Genomic DNA, 22,130 nt, shown 5'->3' with positions numbered 1-22,130 from the left:
TTGTGCAGCATGAGACAATTACTGGAACCTCACGGGTAGGAAACATTTAAATAATTGCACATCTGTTTCAAAATCAGTCAGTTTGCCTTTGAGAACGTGTCTTGTTTTCAACAAGCAACCCACACTCTTGGGTTCCACCGGATTTTTTCCTTTTTTTCTAACAAAAGAGAAGAAAAAGCAGGTTTACTATTATCTGCTTTGACTGACAGATAGTACTTAGCAAGTAATTGCAGCCACACTACTGCACATTGGTCTTGCCAGCAACCTATGGTGGAAGACAAATGTCTTCTGAGGGAGCAGACTGGCACTTCTTTTGAGATGTGCACATGATTCTCACTTAAACCAGAACAGCCTGGCCCTGTGAGCTCCTCCAGGTGTGCCCTTCAGCCCCACAGTGCTGCTGGACACAGGGGCAGCTGCTCCCAGGCTCACATCAGGCAGCTCATCACACACCAGCCGCTGGCAAAGCACTTGATCAATAACAAAATAAAAGTGGAACCACTCCTGTGATTAAGAGTCTGTTCATTATTTAAATATGATGAGTTTATCCAAGACTGCACTAAGTATTTAATGAGTGAGCAGGACATGAAATAAAAGTGTTGCACACAAGTCGAAAACCCTCAAGCAAGCAAGATCAAGAAAGATCAAACTCAACATCTGCAGCTTAGTCAGGAACAGAAGAACTTTGTTTCTCTAATGCAGGAAACACCACCAGAAAATTTATGATTGCTTCCAAGGGGTCTTATTCATCATTATATTTGAAAGAAAAGAAATAAAAGTGCTGTAAATAAAATAGCACTACTGTTAAGGTACTGTTTAGATAGATCCAAAAGGGAATACTTAAAGAACACTTCTAGCATAAATCAAGTACAACCTGCACTGCCAGGTCACCAAATTGTATTCTTTGGGAAATGTATGTAGGAATTCACAAGAATTCCAAAGCAGCTGTCTCCCTACCTCAAAATCCTTCTCTTAGAATAAAGTATTTGTTTTAAAGCACTGAATGAATTAGAAACCTGTTTAAAGCTCCAATTCAATTTGGAACCATTCACAAACCAATTAAATAATTGGGAACTGTGAAAGAGTCTCTTCATTGCTGTATTCAGGTGGGAAGGTTCATCAAGAGGGCTTCACATCTGCATTTGAAACTGGATAATTGCATTACCAGGGCACCACTCCTTCCTTGCACCTGTTTTAATTAATCAGCTAAGGAGGGCACCTGTGCCAAGAGTAACATCTCTGGTGGTGGAACATGTCTGTGGGGCAGCCTGTCAAGCTTGCCCTCAAAACAGGGCAGAAATGAAGGGTTAATTCCTGGTAACCTCAATTTCTGCCTTAGGATTTATTACAGTTTGTTCAACAACATTCCTTGTTATGCCTAGGGTAAATATAAGTACAAAACCCTCATTAACTGTGATACATGTGTTGTAACAATTAAAATCACACTACAGAAACCTTACTGCAAATATCTTTTTCTTTATCAAAGAACCTTTGTCCTGATTAGAGTCAGAACAAAAGGAAAAAATGCAAGCATAAGATAAATTACCCTGAAACAGCAAAAATCTCACATTTGATTATTGCAAAACATTTTGATAAGGCAATGGAGCAATCTTTTTTCTTAATCTCCCAATATTGTGACTTATTTCTATAAATGTTGAGTGGACCAACAAATGATGATTGATTTGACATTCACCAAGAAAAATGAGATATGTGCTAGGTTTCCTTCCCAAAAGAATGAAAAATATTTGAGATTCACATCTCATGGAGAGCACAGACATTCAGCCACACACAAACCCTTCAAGCTAGGTTGGAAAACAACTGCTTAAAAACATGAGAGAAGTTGAGCAAAGAGAGACAAATGGGCAATTTCCTCAGCCACTGCATGGAAATAGCACCTTCATCTGTTTATATTTCAGCCTCAGTACAAATGTGATGTTAATGTACCTAAAATTCAAATGCCAGAGATGGCTCTGAAAGCAAGGACAATCCTCAAGCTCCCTGAACTGACTGCTACCATAGGTTTCCTTGCTATGGGAGGCGTGAAATTCAACTTCCTCACAACTCTCCACACCATGCCAAAGTACATTATTGAGATCCTTTCTTTCTCTCTTTGGGCAGATTGATAATTCTTCCAGAAACTGCACCAAATACAGCATGAGCTGCTTCCATAAGGAAAAATCCAAAAGGAAAGTGCTCCTTCTTATTGACACAAAACAGGATTTGCAAGTAGGTGCTCAGAAGCAAAAGCCTTTAAAGCCAGACTTGTGCACTCTTCTTCCACCCTGATGACACCTATAGCTTTTCAGAAGTAATTGCTCACTCAATATGAGCATTAAAAAATAAAATAAAAGAGGCACAAAGTTCTCCATTCAACATAAGCTTAGGGAAGTGGCATTTTAAAAAATCTTTGCAAGTTCAAAGTAAACCTTTTAAGCCTTAAAGAGAAAAAGTCATTTCTGTTTATCAGCCTATTAATGTTCCTCGTTCCACAGCCCAGTGAATGAGACGCCAACATATTTCTGTTCTGAGCTGTTTGAGACTCTTCATTTTTTGCTCTTCCCTTCTGTAATCCACTTTAATGCAATCTTAATGATAAAACTTCATTTTCCAGAATATTCTTTGAAAGACTGAGAACAATGAGGGCACACAGTGAATACTGAAGCTATAAGATACATTTTAATAATCTCCTTCAAAAATGACAAAAGCAGCCGACAGCTCCCCCCAGCCCACCCCCCAGTGATCCATAAAACATTATTTTAATCATTCCATCCTTCCAGTAGCCAAGTTACCACCTCAGAGTGACTAAAAAAAATAATAATAAAACCACAAGGAAAGCAAACAGGATGCCAGAAGCAGTCTGTGTGTGAAGCTGGGTGGAAAACAAGGGGTCCACAGCGACAATTAGAAGAGGAACACTGTCTGGGTCATGTTGTAGCTCAGCAGAAGATGAGACACGTGTATCTACCCGGGCCAGCTGCCAGGAGGGAGAGCACATCAAAGAGAAAAGCAGAGTGTGATGGGCAGAGCAGTGAGCGAGCACAGGGGGAGAACACGGTGACAGCACCAGCACAGAAACACTCTGAGCTGAACAGAGAAATTCACTGCAGCCATCAGCATCCTCGTGTCAGGGCACACCAAAAAGGGTTAATGCAGAAGCTAATGAGGCAAAAAGGAGCAGGGGAAATTGTTTTGCAGCGAGACGTTTGGATGAAGGAACACCCGCTCCTGAAAGTTGACAACTCGCAGGCATCTCAATGAATCCACACGTACGCGCATAAACCAGACTGGAAACTGATAAACACAGGGCTGAACAAAAAATGTTATTTTCATTCCAGTTCCTCCCCCACAGGTTTTCTGAAAAAACACAAAGGCATAAGCAACTCCAGCATGTCTTTTATTTTTCCAGTGGATAGCAACAGGACATCCCTGCCTGTGCTCTCCCTCAAGGATTCTTCCAACCTCCAATTTCTGACACAACTTCCCCCCTCAGCACTATCCAGGATGGGAATTGAAAAGGAAAAACAGAAGGGAGAAGATGAAAACAGTTTGACTTAAATAGGGACAGAAGACAGGAAAGAAAAGGTGATGCTTGGCAAAACAGAAAAATATCCATCCAATGTTAAAAAGGGACAAAACTGATCCATTACAAAATGCTGCTGAAAAGACTGATTGGGGCTCTGAGAACACAGCTACAGATGGAACTAGTTTATTGAACTAGCCTGAACTAGTTTAACATTTAAGGCAGAAAAAACACCGTCAGGAAGGAGAAAACTTTAGTGCTACAAATGTTTCAGCTCAAAATTCAGAAGTTTGGGTGCTAAATTTTTACTATAATTATATATAAATAAATACTAAATTTTTACAATAAGATTGGCATCTCTTTCTGCTTCCTTTCTTCTCCACAGACAGAACTGTGGCTATATGGAAGCAGTAGCACCCTGCCCTGCCCCTGGGACTGTGGGAGATGTGAGGGCCAACAGGTTTGTGTTGTCTATTTGCTCACTATATTCAGAAAGAAAAATGACACAAAATATGAACATCTTTAGTAGAAGTTATCACAGGGGCTATATTTTATTTAAAGCTTTAAGTGTGCCTCACAGAGAGTCCTATGAAATACTGCTACACAAAATACTACATGAAATGGTCTACAGAGAGTTGGTGGGAAAACACTCTTTCTTCTTGCTATTTATTTCTCCCAGGTCCTCAGCAAACATCTGCAAACTTTCTCTTGTATTTTCACACCTTGTATTTTCTCAAAGATCTTCTGTATAACTCACCAGACCTGGCTTCCATAAATCACAAATCATTCAAAAGCAAACAGATCATACATCATCTTGCTGCTAGACACAAAAGGAAGATTCAAATCACATTGAATTTATAATGAGGGAACAACATAAAGAGAATTATTTTGCTAGTGTGGCCAGATGAAATGGGTAAGAAGCAGACAGACATTTGGAGCTTTATTGGTACACTGACAATGTTTTATCTGTGAGACACTATTTAATTTTACTCCCTAACCAGCAGTGTAACCATCAAGCTTGGAAACACAGTTCCACCAAAGTGAGCAGTTAGAGAAAAGAAATGACCCACATTTTCTGCCCCAGCCCCAGTACAATGGCCATAATTGACAGGCAGGTGTTAAGATTCACTGAAATAAATTCATATCAGGCACCCTGAGCTTCCTTCCACTGCAGGGTCAACACACACAGGGCTGTGCTGACAGCAGTGACCCACAGGAGCCCAGGAACATTTCCAAACACACAGCCCAGGGTGGCTCCACCTGAGCAGACACTGATTCAGCCACTCAAGGTGAGAATCACAGTCCTCAACATGCCTTCCACATCACCATCAAGATGAGAATGAGAGCAGTGTCTCAGCAAATGAGGAATGTCTGTGGTTAGTTTTGGTTTCATGTGGAAACATCAATAGTTTCAACATCCATCACTAAATTCTGGAACGAAAAATATTTCAAGGGGGAGGTAACTACAGGCATAAATGTCCTTTTCCTAAGCTTCTAAACCTGAAGTGTTCATAAGGCCAAAGCTTCTACCAAAGGCATTTATTTGGCAAATAAAACTTGTACTGGCATTTAAGAACCATTGAGCCCACACTCCTGGCTGTGCACTTACTACTTGAAAATGCTGCTGCCTTCAGTGGCTGCAGGAGAAATTCTTCTGATAGCTAAATAAACAAAGTGATTAATATTAGCTTATGCCTACAAATCTTCAAGGGCCTTTGCTATGTGCAGATGCTCATGGCTCTTGTTCTGAATCCTCAACAAGTCAGACATCAGTTACACCCTGAACAAATAGATTCCCTCTGCAGTGCTTGGAGAGAGGCAAATACTAAATGTTCTTAATAAAATGCAAGTAATTAAAAAGCAGAAGTTTAAAACAAGAGTCCTCTAGGATGATTAACACAGCATAGAGCCAGTACAACATGTGTCATCTCTCCCTGCATCATCAGTTGCATGTGGCATTTGGCAAGTACGGAGGAGGGACTACTTTAAAAGGGCATTCACTGAAAAGGATTTTCCACTCCCATTCTGTGATAAGAACAAGTTTAAGGTGCACTTTCCTACACTGCAGGGAACAGCATGCCCACAGATACCCTCTGAGCACACACTGACCCACCACAGCAAGCCAAGATGTTCAGTGAGCTGCTCAAAATGCATCACAGGGAGCTGGGAAAGGAGCACCTGCACTCCCAGTACTCCATCTGGAGCTGTGTTCACTTGCTCCACCTTGCAGCTCCTCATTTTGACTCTCCTGCCAACCCTGGACAGTGAGGCAGGTCAGCCTGTGGATGATGCTGTCAGTAAGGGAATCTGTGGAGCTTCAGCACCAGAAGATGTCAAATGTCTGCTCCCCTCCCTATCACCCCTCACCCAGATTTGAGCATCCAGCACAAGGGAATAAAATACTGGAGAAAGAGTACTGTCACAGGAGAGAGGAAAAATAAACAAACAAGCCCTCAAAGAAAAATCCAAGGAAGAATTTTGAAAGGAAACCTTTTCTCCAGCCAGGATGTGAGCGCTCTCCCTGCAGCTGGCTTAATTTACATCATCTAATTCAAATTCTAAATGCTTCAAAGTGTTATTACATTTTTTTCTTTGAAAACAAAAATGACAACAACTGGAACAAAACTCTGAATGAAAAAACCCAAAGACTGAAATAATTACTAATCTAAACAGAGGCCTGTACATGGGCTGGTGAAGTCACTGGCCAGCTCTACCCAGTAATTGCTCTTCATGTCGGCTCTGATGAGTTTTGTATTTCTAACATTTCATCAATTTGAATCACTAAATTCAATTTGCATTCACAGATAAACAGAGAAGGAATAATAAATACTCTCATCTGACCTTGAAGTGTGACACAGAAAATTGCCCTCGATGATTTCATTTCAGTCTGAACCAGAATAAATAATGCAGTTGGCCCCACCAGTTACCAATCTGTGATCACACTTGTGAGCTGGAGGAGCTCATGGCTGTGCCTAAATATGATGAAGAAAGTCAAAACTTCTCACTCTGTTCTGTACTAATATTTCCTACTGCTCCTTCACTATAGGGATTAAGTCCCTACCTCAGTCCTTCCCCACCACTCAGCCCCAAATACAAACCCCAATGATTTCAGTTTGGTGCACAGTCACAAGTGAAGGCATTGCACAGTTTTCTCAACCCAATCCAATATTATTTGCTTTATAAAGTGCACATAATAACTCTTGTCTCTCCCAGTAAGCTGTGAAGTCACTGGGGCAACTCTCCAGCGCAGCAACTGGTAACATGAACACCACAAGTGACTAAGAATATTTCCAATTTCTGTTATACATTCCAACCAACGCTTATCCAGAGAGTGGGAAAGTCATCTGGGAATAGCATGAGAGCTGAGGAGCGCTAAAGAATAAAGAACTGATAAAGAGGAGCAGAAAAAAAAGAAAATTTGCTTGAAGTGCGGAAAGAAATGAGTAGGAGAATGGTCGTGCTGAACCAACTTGTCAGCAAACAAATCTGCAGAAATTCTAGGCTCTTGACAGCTAGATAATGGCTTATCTTAATAAAATAAGAAGGGTCAAAGTGTTTAGATGAGAAAAACAAAACATTAAACCCTCCACTGCAATATAGCAAGTGAGTCCTCACAGACTGGTGACTCATTACAGCTTTGTGAAGGTTCTGTGGATCTTTTTCAAATTACCTTTTCCAATGAGACCTCATTTCCAATGTGCATTACAGTACTCCACAGTGAAATGAGGATTGAAATGAGGATTGTATATTACTGCTCAGTCACTTTTCTTTTTTTTAATATCTGAACCTAAGACTACCTGAACAAATTTACAGAAACACAATTGTCTGAGGTATTTCTTGCAGAACAATTCAGTGATGGACCCTCACCATAACTCTGACTAAAATCCAGAGCTACAGCTCAGCATTTCAGCATCAGGTTTTTGTCAGTGAAAACCCCTCCAGGTTATGTGATGAAAACTTGTCTCAGTTTTCACTAGGGACTCAGAAGAGAATTCATAGTGTTACTTGTTGACAACAAATAAACCCAAACAATTAAGTGCTACCCCCCAGCATTTCCCCATGGGACGCTGGTGCAGATAAAAGCAAAGGAATGACTGCAAAGTCACTCAGCTATCTGTGACAAGCACTCTGCCAGACTGCTGCTCTTGGCTCTCCTTTCCCACAAGCACCAATTTAACTCCATCTCATATCTGCCTCCCACCTGCTTTGACTCAGCTCGTGTCAAAGCAGTCTACCAGGATCCAAGCCATATTAAGTACAGCATTGTAACAGACCTGCTAATCCTCAAATCCTCAATATGGATGCATTTTAATTCAGCAAAGATCTTGAAATTTCCATGACCAAATAACCTGACCTGTAACCATGGATTTTTGAAGTGCCACCATGTCTTTGGGCACAAGCAACATCTCATGGTAGCGTAGGATCTTTTCTACCATGCTCCAACAACAAATCAGGATTCACTGCTAACTGCATCTGTTTTCTGCAGGATCTCTGCCTCATTTGCTGCAGAATTTGGAAGATTAATGGAGCACAGAAATTGCTTGAAGAGAATGGTCTCACATTATGGCAACTGAAAGGCTCCCAAAAAATCTGGTTCCAATTCTTGCCTCTGCCAGAGCTCCTGGTGGTACCATGACCTTTCCAAAGCAGCCCTTGGTGCTCAGCACTAACACTGGGCTAACTCAGGCCCTATGAAGCCTTGGGTGCTTTGAAAGAACAAGTTGTAAATATTCCATATTGGCATCTCCAAAAATAAGGCTACGCTTTCTCCTCGGTTTACATCTGGTATAACAGAATTAGCATAAGAAGTAACTAATAAAATATTAAATTTCTCTGTAGAAAAGCATTAATAGCTGCTCATTAAGTCAACATAATCCACCATCTCTGCAAAGCAAAATGAGAATGCTGCATGCTATAGGAAACCAGATTAAAGAGGTGTGAAGTGACTTGAATTTGGGATTTCCCACCCCCTAAGAGCTTCACCTTGCAACCCTGATCTTGGCTTCAAGTATCTATTTTTCTCACGGGGAAAATAGTACTTAAATAAAAAAATTTAAAAAAAAAAAAAACCAATACATAAAAGCAAAACCATATATATAAGAATGAAGCAAAACAGCAGAGTTAGCTGAAGCTGCCCCAAAAACACCCACTGTGGGGTATCCTTCATCCCAGTAATATTATTTTACATTCTCACACACCCCCATTTTGGGCATGTACATAAGCACAGGCAGACCCCCAAAGAAGAGCAGAGCTGATCTCCAGCCATCTGGTGTCACATAATGAGACTAAAGAAACTGGGATCCTTCCAAGCTCCACCGTCACACAGGAATATCTGCCATTCCTCCTGCAGAGGCTGTGCAGCCCCTCTCTTTGCAAACCCAGGGAATATGCAGAGGCAAAAGGCTTCCCCACACCCCATTTCCAAGCTCTAATTCTTTCCCCATGAAAAGGAAATGCCCAAATCAGACTTACAATGAATCCCTGCTAACCCCATTCCTAAAACATCCTGTGGATGTTTGTTTTCCCTGTTTCACCTAGAAATCCAGAGCACTATTTCAATCTTCCACTGGACTGGTGACATTATTAGGATTTACATGCAGGGCACAGAGACATATCTTCCTCTAATTTTAATCCCCCAAATTAGGTCAAAGAACCCATAAACCAATACAAGGCAAGGGGAATAAAGCTGTCACCATGGAAGGAGAACTGCCAGAACAGCTGCATTTATAGCCCTGTTACATCAATTCTTCTGCATCAATATTTTTAAGTGTTTAATAAAACAATACTACATTCAAAGCAATCTTTTTGTCATGAATACTTATAGAGAAGCCAGTTAGGTTTGCATGTAAATGGCCTTTATACAGCAGTTGCAGGTTTCAAAATCACTACATTTGCAGACAAATCAGATCCCTTATTTTGTGGTGAAGATGCGACAAGGAAATGAATTTAAAGACGTGGCAACTAATTTTGTCTCTGCATCACTCATAAAATAAATACTCTGTTCAATGTAATTTGGCATCAGCCAGTTGGCACCACAAATCCTCCACCAACCAGCTCCATGTTGGAGGGGCAGGATGACAGACCAGCATGGACTCAACAGGTGCAGCAAGAGGTTTCTGCCCTCAGAAATGTGGCACCTCAATTCATCATTGTCTTGGTTCAACCCCAGCAGAGCATGACATCACATGGAATTCCCTGAATTCTCTGGTATTCTGGAACACCATGGAAGCAGGGGATGATTTGGGCTGGAAGGGACCTTAAAGATCATGTCATTCCAACCTGCCTGCCATCAGCAGGGACACTTTCCACCAGACCAGGCTGTCAGAACCCCATGCAGCCTGGCTTGAACATTTCCAGGTAATTATGTAGAGATACTTGGCAAGGCTGATTTATCTGTCACTTTCAAAAATTGTTATCACCACGTCACTTTACTTAAAGCAAAACACAAGACAATGCAACTAATGTGTTTATTTCTGCAAACTCCTTTAGGAAGGAAAGAAGTAAACTTTCAATGGGAGTTTAGGTGGGCCAGCAAAACAAATTGACAAGACAAAGTTTCCAAGACCAAAAGTAAAACCCCAAGGCAGTGACTGGGAGACAGAGTTCACTCTCTGGAGCTGCCCATCAGCACAGTGAGAGCTGGTCCCCACCAGCCCACACCCCCCACTCAATAGAGGCACTTTGGCAGCCAATTGATGGGCTGTGCTCACACATCCTTCGATTGCCACCTGTCTCCCCTCATCACCTCCCCTGCTGCCTCCATTGTACCTGATTAATGCAGCCCTTTCCCCCTGGCTATCTCCCTATCGATCCACCATCCCCTGCATGGGAAAAGGCATCAATGCAGTTAAGGGCAGGCACCTGCCTGGAGACTTGAGCCTTCAGCTGCTTTCTGAGAGAGAGTTTTGTTCCTACTGGATAATAAGTATCTCTGGTTGGGGGAGCTTTTAGGCATTGGCAATGTCATAAAATGTTCCTGGTGTCCTACTTCAGCAGAGCTGACAAACTCTCCACTCGCTGTCACCGGACTAATGGGAAAAGAAGCACTTCTAAAGAGCTCTGGGTACTTTTGCATTGCAAAGTGAAAAAGAGAGAGTAAGATATTTCAATGATGCTCGTTCCAAAGCCCCATAAAGAGGAAAGAAAAAAGGGAACGTTTCTGCACAATCACTGTATCAAGCAAGCAGCTCACTTATTAATCTCTCCTTCCTCTGCATTCACTGGCTCGGGGGCTTGAAAAGTTGACACTTGACTTGAAAAATGCCAACTCTAAGCAGTTTATTTCCTCTTGAACTTTAAGAGCTGACTGAGACAGAAATGACCTTTAAAAAGGCAGGGTTAGTTCTTGTATGAATTGATAGAAGGATTCTTTGCTTACACAGCACAGCAAGGTACTGAGCAAATCTCCTGTACAAACTCCCCTCTCTCACCAGAGGCAGGAACAACACCATGTTCCATCAGCCACAGCATCCACTGAGCTGCAGGATGTGGGACCTGTTGACCCATCTTGTCTACAACAAAAGGGAAAAAGCCTCATACAGCCATAAATCCGTGACCTTTTACATGCCCAGGACAGAGACTACACCAATATTCACAACCTGGAGACACCCAAACTTCCATCACAAGGAAGCAGAGCAGGTACAACCAAAATTAAAGAGCCACCACCAGCCCCAGCCAGAGAGTCCTGCTGCCACTGGGACACAGAACAAGATTCCAGGATTGCTATTTTGGGGCATCTCCCTGGTTGTGTGACTTTGCTTACATCCATCTCTACTGAAAAAGAAACCAATCACTACGTGGCTCATTAATGGTCTTCAATGCAGCTGGAAAATGCAAATCAATACCCAGCAATAACTACTACTAATACTTGCTGCCACACCAGTAGCCAGACATGGAACTGGGCAGAATATTCTTGTCTGAGGTTCACCACAAAATTAATACCACCAGATGTCCAAAGGAAGGCAACTGAAGGATTTTGTGGCAGCAGAGGACAACCTGGGAAGTTTGATAAAGGAAATTCATAAAACAAATATCTGAGATGTTAACAGGGCTGGGAATGCACTGGGGACAGGTAAGTTTAGTAACCCTTTGTGAAAATTATGACACTTACTGGTACAGTATTCGAACATACAAAGTGCCCTGCTGATGGGCATGATACCTACACATTAAACTAAGATATCCAAATGATATTTCATTTATCCAGACAGTGTAAGAGTATTCACCTGTTTCTCACTCTGTAAGGAAGGCAGATATAGCCATTTTGGTCACAGCAAAATATTAATGCAGAAAGTAAGTAAACTTTTCACTGCCTGGCAGAGAAGCTCCTCAGAGGCAAGGTTGAAATTTTGCCTCCTTCTTTTTTTTTTATTTTATTTTCTTTCTAGCCTTGATCTTCAACTGCTAAGCCATGCTGACTGCAAGCAGTAAAGGACTGAAGGAGTTCAGAAATCTCCAGTGAAGTATGAAGTATCACTTTGCCATCAGCAGCAATGAAATGCTTCCAATCTACCATCAGCCCACTTAAGCAGAAGCAGACATCTCATAAAGAGAAGCCCATGGCTATTCTGTGCAGGATTTTCTTTTTCTCTGGAAGGGAAATACACATCAAACTCAGCAGGGCAGACAGAAAAAGTCAAGCCTTATATAGTCTAGGTTAACTTATTAATAATGAATCATTTTTGTCATTATTCCTAAGGTTTAGTATCAGGCACTTTGGTGGGGAGAGGTGTTTTGCTCTCCAGTGCAACTGGAGGCATGACAGGGAGCCGTGGCCTCAGTGGGATATTGAGTGGAAACTCTCAGATAAGAGCTTGGCATCTCCCTGCTGGCAGAGATTTAGAAAATTCCTGACATATATATACAGTTATATGTGTAGTGTGTAAATATATATATATATTTACTCATAGAGAGAGAGACACACAAGAACACAGTACGTATCAATGAATACTGAATAATATCTATGCTGTTTTATCCTCTGTAGCATTGCAAGAGTTGCAAGTATTAATTTTTTTCATATTTTTAAATGCTGTCTGATTTCTCTGAAGGGGCTTTTCCTGTGTGTATAATCACAGGAGGCCTTGGAGAAACCTGTTTACTTCTGCAGTCCATTAGAGAGACTCCCATTTCCAAAGTTACTGCACAATCTCTTCTTTTAACAGTCAATTTAACAATGTTTAGCCTCCAACTGTTGTTCTCACACACAGAATGCTGCTTTTGGGGCTCTGACTCTTGTGCATAGAAAAAGCTTCTTAACATCTTTAGGGCAATATGAAAATATAGATTTATACTGTAGGTGTATAACTGCTGCAAAAACAGATTTTGCTCAACTGTAATACACATCAAACAACATTAAAAACCAGTAAGGAACTGCCATCTGATTTACATGAGATGTACTTTGAGACTTGTAACTTTTGCCTGAAGGTTTTAATTAAAGCAATTCATGTCCCAGGGCACTTTTCTTGTAGAAAAGTGTCTTCCCCATTCAGCCGCTTCAAGGACTGTGCTCTCTGTGCTTTGGCACCATCTAACCACTCCCATGGGAACAAACGGGAGCACAAATGCAGATCAGAAAAACAGCTTTAAATGAAGCAAGAGGGATGAAGGACTAAACGTAAAAGAAGAAACAATTTTGTACCCTTTATTCAAGAGTCTGTCAGATCTCTGGGATGACAACAAAGGGGGGAGAAGGGGTTGGTCTGAGTAAAATCTGAGACTCCTGAGTTCTGTCACTGCTTGCTGGAACACCCCCAACACCTGTGATCCCAGATCTGACTTCAGCAGTGATCTTCTTCAGTCCTCTGACTGAATTTCTCTGTCCTCACCACCCCTTTGAAAGAAAAAAGCAGTGATCAAGAATCCGTCTTTGTAATTTAATTCACTCTGAGGCAGGAGAATTTACAAAAGTCACAGCTGCTCTGGTTACCGCAGGTATTTCAGCAGAAATGTACCCAGTGGCCCAGAAGAAGAGGTGGAATTTTTCCCCAGATTTCATTCAAAAGTACAGAAAACAAAGTTTACTGAAGGATGAAGAAATGCCAAAAGACAAGACACAATAAATTGTCTTACTAGCAGGTTGTGTAAACCAGCTTTTAGCAGCATAAGCAAAGCAAAGCAGGGTTTTTGCTGCAAATGAGGAGTCCATTGTTACCATAAGGACTTGGACTCAAATACTGCAATAACACACCACTGGAGTATTTTTAGTCTAGGTGGAATCATTAACAGAAAGCAGTGCAACAATGAATTTGCAATTGTTGAAATTCTTGTCAAATTTGTACAAATTCCTTAAGAAACCCTCTCACCAAATTCATCAACATAGGAAAAAGAAGTCTTTTTCTAAAAACTTTAAAATGCAACTCAAGCAGAAAACTTATAACTTTATGGCAAATTCACGAGAAGGTTGTAAAAATATAGAAAATATCTCTTTCCATCAACAGCACTGTCACCCTTGAATGCCAGCAGAGTTCCTAGTGGGTTGACTGGGAATTGCTGATGCTTTGCACAGAGCAGCTCCACCAGCTACAGGTTCCAAACCAAAGAATATTTGCAGGGGCTCCTTTGTATGCAGGTGTCAGCCAGGAACAGCCAGCAAGAGCTTCCCAGGCTTTCTAAATTCCTACAGATACATGAAATTATATATAAAAGATAACTAGCACACCAACTCTATATAGCCTTCTTTCTTTATTTTTTTAATCAATTAAAAAAACACAATAAAATAGAAATAATATTTAAAAACACCCAAGAAAACAAGCTAGATAAGGAAAAACAGGAGAGTATAGTAAGGACACACACAAAATCACCAGGATTTTACAGAAGGTATTTTGTGCATGTGCACTGACAGAGTGCTAACCTGGGAGAGGATTTTCTTTGATGTTCTGGCTGTTCAAAGTTATTCTCAAATTTAATAAAAACAGTAAACAGCAAACCCTGAAACCTGTTAAAGTATCCAAATATTCTGTACTGTAGAGGATCATGCTTCAATGGCATGCATGCTTGAATGAGTAAATATTTTCTGGTCTTTAGCTAATTTTATGACATTCTTAGTATCTCAAAATGAGTATATATTGACAAGTGTACTTGGAATCGCTTAAATCAATTGAACAGCCAATCAATTTTAGTTGAAGTCATTAATCTGTTTAAAGGAAATGGATTCCATAGCTCCAACTATTAGACACTGATAACATTTATACATTTAACAACCTGAGAATGATTTGAAAATCCATAAGCCTGTAATTACTTATCACAAACTTCATACAGGAATATTTTAAGACCCTAAGCTAGCTGATTTCATCAGTATTTTTCTGATCCTTCTCTACCTCTAAACAACAATAACCAATTCATTCCAAGGCTGTTTCATGCTCTCATTTTCAGGACCTTGGTGTTCCAATATTTGTGTTTCTATTAAGGCAGGACAGTCTAGGGAAATGACTATTTTAATAGTTTTATAAAAAATGTATAGAGACATTTCTATCGACTGAAGAATCCTTTTAAGTAGAATTAATGTTTGTATTTTACCAGTAGTGTTTACAGAATAAAACCAGTTTCACAAGTTCATCTTTCTCTTTTTTTAATTGGATTTGTGAAATAGTTCATCCATTTGTCGTGCAGTACATGGGATAAAAGCATTGGAATAAAAGAGAATGCAGGCACAATCCAACATTTACATTGCATTGAACTTTCAAACCACCACTGTTAACTACAGCACAGAGAACACTTACAAAGATTATGTGGGCAAGTGGATATTTCTAGACCAGAGGAGAAACTTTTATTTGATTTTCTAACACCACCATCCACCGAACAAAGGCTGAGAAAAAGACATGATCGGTCAAGTCCTCAGAGTGGGTTTTTAAAGGTTGAATTAAAGTATTAAACTGAAATATAAGATTGCATCTGAAACTAAAACATCTCCTTTCCCGTGTTAACCAACCAGAATTCCAGTGAAACTGTCAGAGACAAGCAATAAAAACCACAGAGTAATGCCTGGCTGTTACATACAATGCAAGAATAATGTCTTGTGACCTACCAGTAATTCAGGAAACATTTGTACAATACCAAAAGTATGGAATTTTCCTTTGGTTATGAGGTACCTCACCTCTCTGGGCCTGCTTCAGCACTTGGACCTACCACCAGCTTACTCTGGTACCCAATGTTTATTTACTGCAAAGCTGTAACACAAAGTACAACTGCTTTAACCTAGGAAAAATAACTTCAGTTTTGCCCACAACTGAGGACTAAATTTACCCAGGTCCTCAGCATTTATTTCAAATGTGGGGCAGGGTTGCAGCCTGCATGGCCTAGATTGGCACATTCCTGGATTTTAATTTTCATATTGGTGGGGCTTTTTTAAAATTCCTTTTAATTCCCTAAGGAAAGTGCTGGCAATTGGGTTTCAACAAGGAAATATAAGCTTCCTATGAGGTCTTACACCAGGCTGTTAAGTAGAAAATCCTGCATTTAGCACTTGGCAGGTTTGAGCTGGTGCAGAGCAGGGCAGTGACATGAGCAGGGGCACTGGGTTTACTCCATGAAAAATACCAAAAGGCAGAGTAGCAATATTTGAATATTCAAACAACTTCCAGCACTTATTCCTCTTTTTCTTCAAGCTTCTATAGAAACATGATAAGCAATCATGTTAAATAACATCAAATTTATTTTTATAAAGCTAATTCAGTGCCTGTCTCCACTGACATCCCAAGACAGATCTTGCAGCCAGGAGAGAGCCCTGAAGAGAGGAAAAACTAATCCATGCAGATGCCTGAACAATCTTTGCTAGCCTTCATGAGATTGCCTGCTGAATGCTGAAACCCTGGATCAATTTGACATCAACTAATTGTGGTTTTTCTCCCCATCTTTCCAAGTGAGGGCCAGACAGAAATCCTAGGCAGCACAAGTTACCAGCACTCTGTGCAATTGAGTTCTGCCTCCAAAAGGTAAAATCTGGATTGCTGAGAAGATTAGAGGTGTCAGCCTTACAGTTTCATTAAAAGAAATTAGTGTGGTTTTGCACAAGATTCAATGTGCATTGATTTTTTTAAAAAACCATCAGAGATATTGAGTGTCATCAAACACAAGGTTCTGCTGGTAACTCTGCATTTTAAAAAATCAATCTGAAAACCCAGTGCCTCCAAACACAGGGCAAAACCAGCTAATATCACATTTAAGAGCACAGTAGTAGATCTAAACGCAAGTGCAAGGAAAATGAGACTGCAAATAAATATGAGACTATAATAGCTGTAAATGTCTTGCCTTTAGGAACACCTAATTTACTGTTTTAAAGGTAGGCTCTTAGTCTCCTGTTTGCTTTCCTCTGTGTCCCATCAACTGTGACTGCATTAAATACAAAGCTTAGTCTGCTCTTAAAGAACAGCTGAGCAGATTCATTTCTATTCTAATCTTCAAGCAAAGGTTGTATCTCAAGCAGGCTTTTCCCACTCTTTTTGTGTTGTGTGGGGTGGGTCGCCTTTCTTTAGAACAATTCAGATGAAGATTCAGCCCAAACTGGTTTGCAGGAGACACAGGCATTTCTCATCCAGCCACATCTCTTCTTAAAGTGTTTTAAAATCCATTAAATCCAGAGCTCATATGCTGGGGAGGGTCCCCTGACACACACACGTGGTCTGTGCAGTTTTACACTGCCTGCAGACATGGCTCAAAAACAAAAAAGAGGGGAAATTTCCTATTTGCTCCACATGTTAGCTGGGGATAGTAGTGCTAATTAACCAGAGAGATGTAAATTTATTTCATAATGGATAATTTCAGTGGAAACTTCCAGCTGTCCTGAAACTGGTTTGTGCCTGGAATTGAGACCAAAACCTGGCATTTTCCCTCCATTCTGAACACTCCCCAAATATATTCATTCCCTAACCCTTGTGCAGTGGAGAGTTTGGTGACCAAAACTACAAAAATTGTAGTAGCTGTCCCATCTGCTGACCTGTCCAGCTCAGAAATACATCTATAACCAGAAGGCTGTTGACTGAGTGGCTTAAACATTGAATGTTTGTTTAATTATACATTTTGCTTTCTAATCTGAAGTCTGCATGTATACACATGCACATAAAGTCATATTTTAAAGTATTACATCTATGGGCAACAGTGCAGCTTAGGAAAGAGGAAATTGAAGTTTTCAATCAAACCACTCCACACACAGAGCTCCACTGACAGCATTAAGCCTCACCCATTTGTGTGCAAACACCAAAACCAACATTATTTGTGTTGACACACAAAGAAATAATCTTTGCTTTCCTTCCATCCAAGGCACATTAAGCCTGAAAAGCAAAAGCAGGCACCACAGTGTGCTGACTAGAGAAGACATTTCCAAAACTGCCTGTGAATCACAGCAATTAAGGGAATTAGACAGTGACCCTTTGAATACATTCCAAGACATTGCTCAGATGTGGGGAAACACAGTGTAAAAGGGGAAACTTTGTGTTACATCTCCAGCCCACCAGACCTCTCCTGGCCTGGCTGGAGCTGTTCCCATATTCTGGGTTATCTCAGCCAGTGCCTCTCCTGGACAGGTGACCCAGCAGGATTCACATCAGGTGCTTTGTAGGGATTTTCAGGGATCCATTTCAAAGCTCTGTGGCTCCTGACCAAGGGCTTTACCTGAGCTAATCCTCTGTATTTCTGTACCAATCCAGGAAACTGAAAAGGGAGCTTTTTGGGGAAAAAAGGTGTCAAGTGATGCTCTCCCATGAGCAAGCTGCTCTGAGCTGTCAGCAGCCAGAGCACATAATTCTGCATGCAAGGACCAGGACAGTAGGACCAAGATCCATGACCCTCAATTACTTCTATCCTAATTACCTACTCACAGAACTTGATGGTTTAGCCCCTTTTTTCTTAATTTTTTCCCTCAAATTGCTTTTCTGTTCATGAAAAAAATTATGAAGTGACTGAAACTGAAGGTAAAATCCTCCAAATTTGTTGGGTTCTTGCCATGTCATAGTTGACTTGTGAGAAACAGTCCAGATCCAAAATTCTTACTTTCCAAATGAACACAGAACCAGGTTTGAATTAAAACTTTATAATACACAGATTGAGGAATTCTCTTTTTTACATTTCCCATGGCCAGACAGTGCAATGCAGCCCCCCCTAAATGAGACAAAAAGCCATTCTATGTGGAAATGCTAAGAGCCCTTCATATTCACAAACTCCTCACCTCATTTTTCAAGGAGAATCTCTCGCAGAAACATCACAAAACCATTTTCTTCCCCTTTCATCTATGTGAAACAGCACATTATTTCCAAGCAGGGAGCTGAGGTGCAAGGGCATTAAAATCCAAACAGAGTCATTATGGTGACTGAGCAACCAGGAGTCATTTCTAACTAAACCCAGCTGCAAATCTCTTCCTTCAGACCATGACACCTTGGAAGCTCCACGGACTGAACAAAGGCTGAGGAATTTCATCCTCTACCCAAAGAAAGTAATAAAGCACATAATCCCATTGCAAGGAAAATGAGGCTGAAATGGCAGACTTTGATACAGAGAGAACAGAAATGCTGGGCCAAGCTAAATTATCTCTATAGTTTTTATACTATGTATGACAGCTGCTAGCAGTGCTCATTCAAATGGGAAAAGATCTTTGATACTCTATTTGCAGTATTACAATTTTGACACTCAGACATTATAAAAATAGGTTGATGCATAGGGACAATTAGGAAATGCAAGCCTCCAGCATCTATTACATAATTTCATTCTAAACAGTGCAAACTCAGTACCAAAACTCCCAATATTGCAAAATATGGTGAATTTTTCTATAGTGTTTTGAAGGCAGACAAACAGACATTTCCCTGCACTCTGAGCTGAAAATTTCCACAGTGACTGTTACCATATGAATCTAGGGGGTCATGTTCTTCTAGAAACAAAGTGTGTTAAGGAATTAATCTCCTTGCAGTACTAAAGGCTCTGGACATCTTAAAGCACAGATAAAAGTTTGGTTTCGCTAAAAAATACCACAAATATATCCACCATTCAAATGTCCCAAATCCCAAATACCAGCAGAGGTGACTTGCTTTAAAAACCCTCATTTTTAAAACACAATCTATGAGAAGCCACTTCAGAGCACACTCAGCTGTGGATGCCAGAATCAAGTCTCAGCCTATTACCCGTTGAAGCTTCAGGAGATAAGGAACTAACACTAAAGTTACATTGTAGAAGCAAGGAAATTTATTATTTGAGAATAAAGAAACAAACAAACAAGCAAAAAAAAAACTTCAAAGAGGAAATTACTTTGGACAACTAAAGTGCTGAACAACACTGTTAGCAGTTTAGTCCATCTTAGGAAGAGCTATCCTTACTTATCTTTAGCCAAAGATAGACTAAAGAGTTAAAAGTAATATATTTTCCACTTTTCATAATACTTTGAAAATATTTATTAGTGGTTGTCCAGTTCTTAAAAGCAAATTCCATCTAAAATTGATAAAACAACTCTTTTGTGTTTAGCTATTGACACATTTTGCATTTGATGATACAGTTATAAATTAATTGCAGCAGGAACAGATCTAAGAAGAAAAATTACCAGGTTAGAGCTCTTATCTGGGATTCAGCAGATCTAAGTTCAAAGCCACACTGAGCCTCAGGCTTTCAGCTTAACCTCAGGCAATTCATTTAACCTCCTCTGTACCTCTATTATTCATCTGTACAACACTGTATTTAATAAGAATGGCATAATCCTTTTTATGTGCAGTGTTTATATGATAAACATGCACAAAAATCTGGCACTAGGATCTATGTGGGTACCTATAGACACATACAAGGCTGAAAACCCAGACATTTCTCAACAGAACCTTCAGGCACAAACAGCATTTCCTCTCAAAAAGAGAGTAAAAAGAACCTCATCTCCCAAAAGCCCAAGAATTGTCATAAAAGAACTGTCAGAAAGAAGACAGAGCAAACTTTTCTCTCAGTATCAGTAGCCTCAGTGCAAGAGTACAATAAATGAGAGATATAGGTCTGCAGAAAAGCCTGCTCAGAGGGAAAAAATCACCTTAATTTCAGACAACAAAAGAGAAATGAGAGGAGACAAAACCAATTGGTTCTGCTGCTGTGTTATGGATGGGGAAATCAGTTATTCCCTGCCTGGAGAGAAGGAGCAATGCTGGAGACAGCACACAGTGCCTGTGGTTTCCAAAGGGAAGCCAAGGCGGCAATCAGGGGCTGCTGGTCAGTGACAGCACAGCAAGTACCTTCAGGAGAAGATTTTTGTATTTTCCATCCATCCTGGTGCATCAAATCCTTTGCAAAAGGAAATCTGGACACAAGTCCTGGCACAGGAGCCCAGGACACAGAAGAGGGGGAGGATTTTGAATCCAGATGAGAAAGCCAAAAGCAACAATCAGCAGCTTTCTGATAACCTTAGCACTTGCAGTAACCTGTGGTCAAGGTTGGCAGGTAATAACACACCGTGTATTTTATCAGATAAAATAGATTAACCTTATGGGGCTGAGCCATATATTAGATTTCCCAATAAATGGCTGTGATTTACCAATCTAGTAGAGAATGCAGAGCAAAGAACTGCACTTGTGCTTCCTCACAGCCCTGCCACAAAGCAACTTCTGTGCAGAGCTAAGGAGGAAATGCAGCCAAGAACTGATCAAACAAACCCATGGAAGATGCTCAGAGCTGCCACTGGAAATAAACCACTTCACTTAACTGAGCTGCATTTCTTAAAGAGAGAAATCTGAAGAAATATAAAGGCATTTCAAAAGAAGATTCTCCTAACAGGCTCCATGGGCAGCAGCACAAGCAAGCTGGCTGAGAAAGCAGATTCAGCTACTAGAGCAAATGGAATTCACATTCAGTTAGTGGAAATCTACTGGATACCCGAGGGTGATGAACATTAAACAGTGTGAAATTTTATTGCATTTTTCTGCTCCCCTCCTGGGATTTTTATGACGATAACCATTTTTTGCATATGAACAGTGTGAGCTCCAAAAGCTTCATTTTAATCGAAGATGTTCCATTAAAATTTAACATGCACCAAAGGTTTGAGTGCTGAGGCTGCCTTGTGAAGAATGTCATATTTAAACAGCTGGTGAATTAAACCCACGTTATGTTGTGCATGGTAAGGTGACTTACCCAGCAGGTTCTGAAGCACAGTGAATTTGCTCTGTCCATAATTTGCAGTGTATTTGAATATTTCTGGTGTACAGAAACTTAACTGTCTTGTCATGCAGAAGATGGATTTCCTGAACACCTCCCTACATTGTTAACATTTGTACATCACCACGCTTTATACTGAGTACACAAATATTCCATTTTATAAAGACTGTTGCTATTCCTCAAAAAAGCCTATTCTCAGCAGTCACTCTGGGTCAGACCAAATCTAATCTAGCCCAGCATTCCACCTTCAACAGCAGCCAAGGCAAATGTCTTTGCAAAATACAAGAGCAGGACAAAGGCATATCAAAACTTTTGCAGGATATTCTCCATCTTTCCAGCAACTTCTACCTCAGACTCTTGTTGAATCCAATGTGGTACCTTTGTAACAATAAAAAAAGATTATATTTTCGTCCTTTACTGTTCTCACTCTCTTTTTGAACTTTGATACCCATCCTACTGTGTGGTATCCCAGAATTTAATCCTACACACCATGATGAGCTGTTTTACACCTGCA

General features: G+C 40.4%; 1 protein-coding gene across 6 annotated transcripts in view; it reads right to left on the bottom strand.

Annotated features, from left to right (window-relative positions):
• MAD1L1 (mitotic arrest deficient 1 like 1) overlaps positions 1-22,130 on the bottom strand; it is a 347,684-nt gene that overhangs the window by 246,586 nt on the left and 78,968 nt on the right. The window lies entirely within an intron of this gene.

The sequence above is a fragment of the Ammospiza nelsoni genome, chromosome 17 (genome assembly GCF_027579445.1).
Source record: "Ammospiza nelsoni isolate bAmmNel1 chromosome 17, bAmmNel1.pri, whole genome shotgun sequence".
NCBI classification, from domain to species: domain Eukaryota; kingdom Metazoa; phylum Chordata; class Aves; order Passeriformes; family Passerellidae; genus Ammospiza; species Ammospiza nelsoni.
Note: the sequence above shows the minus strand (reverse complement) of the source record. Positions and strands in the feature narration are given on the sequence as shown.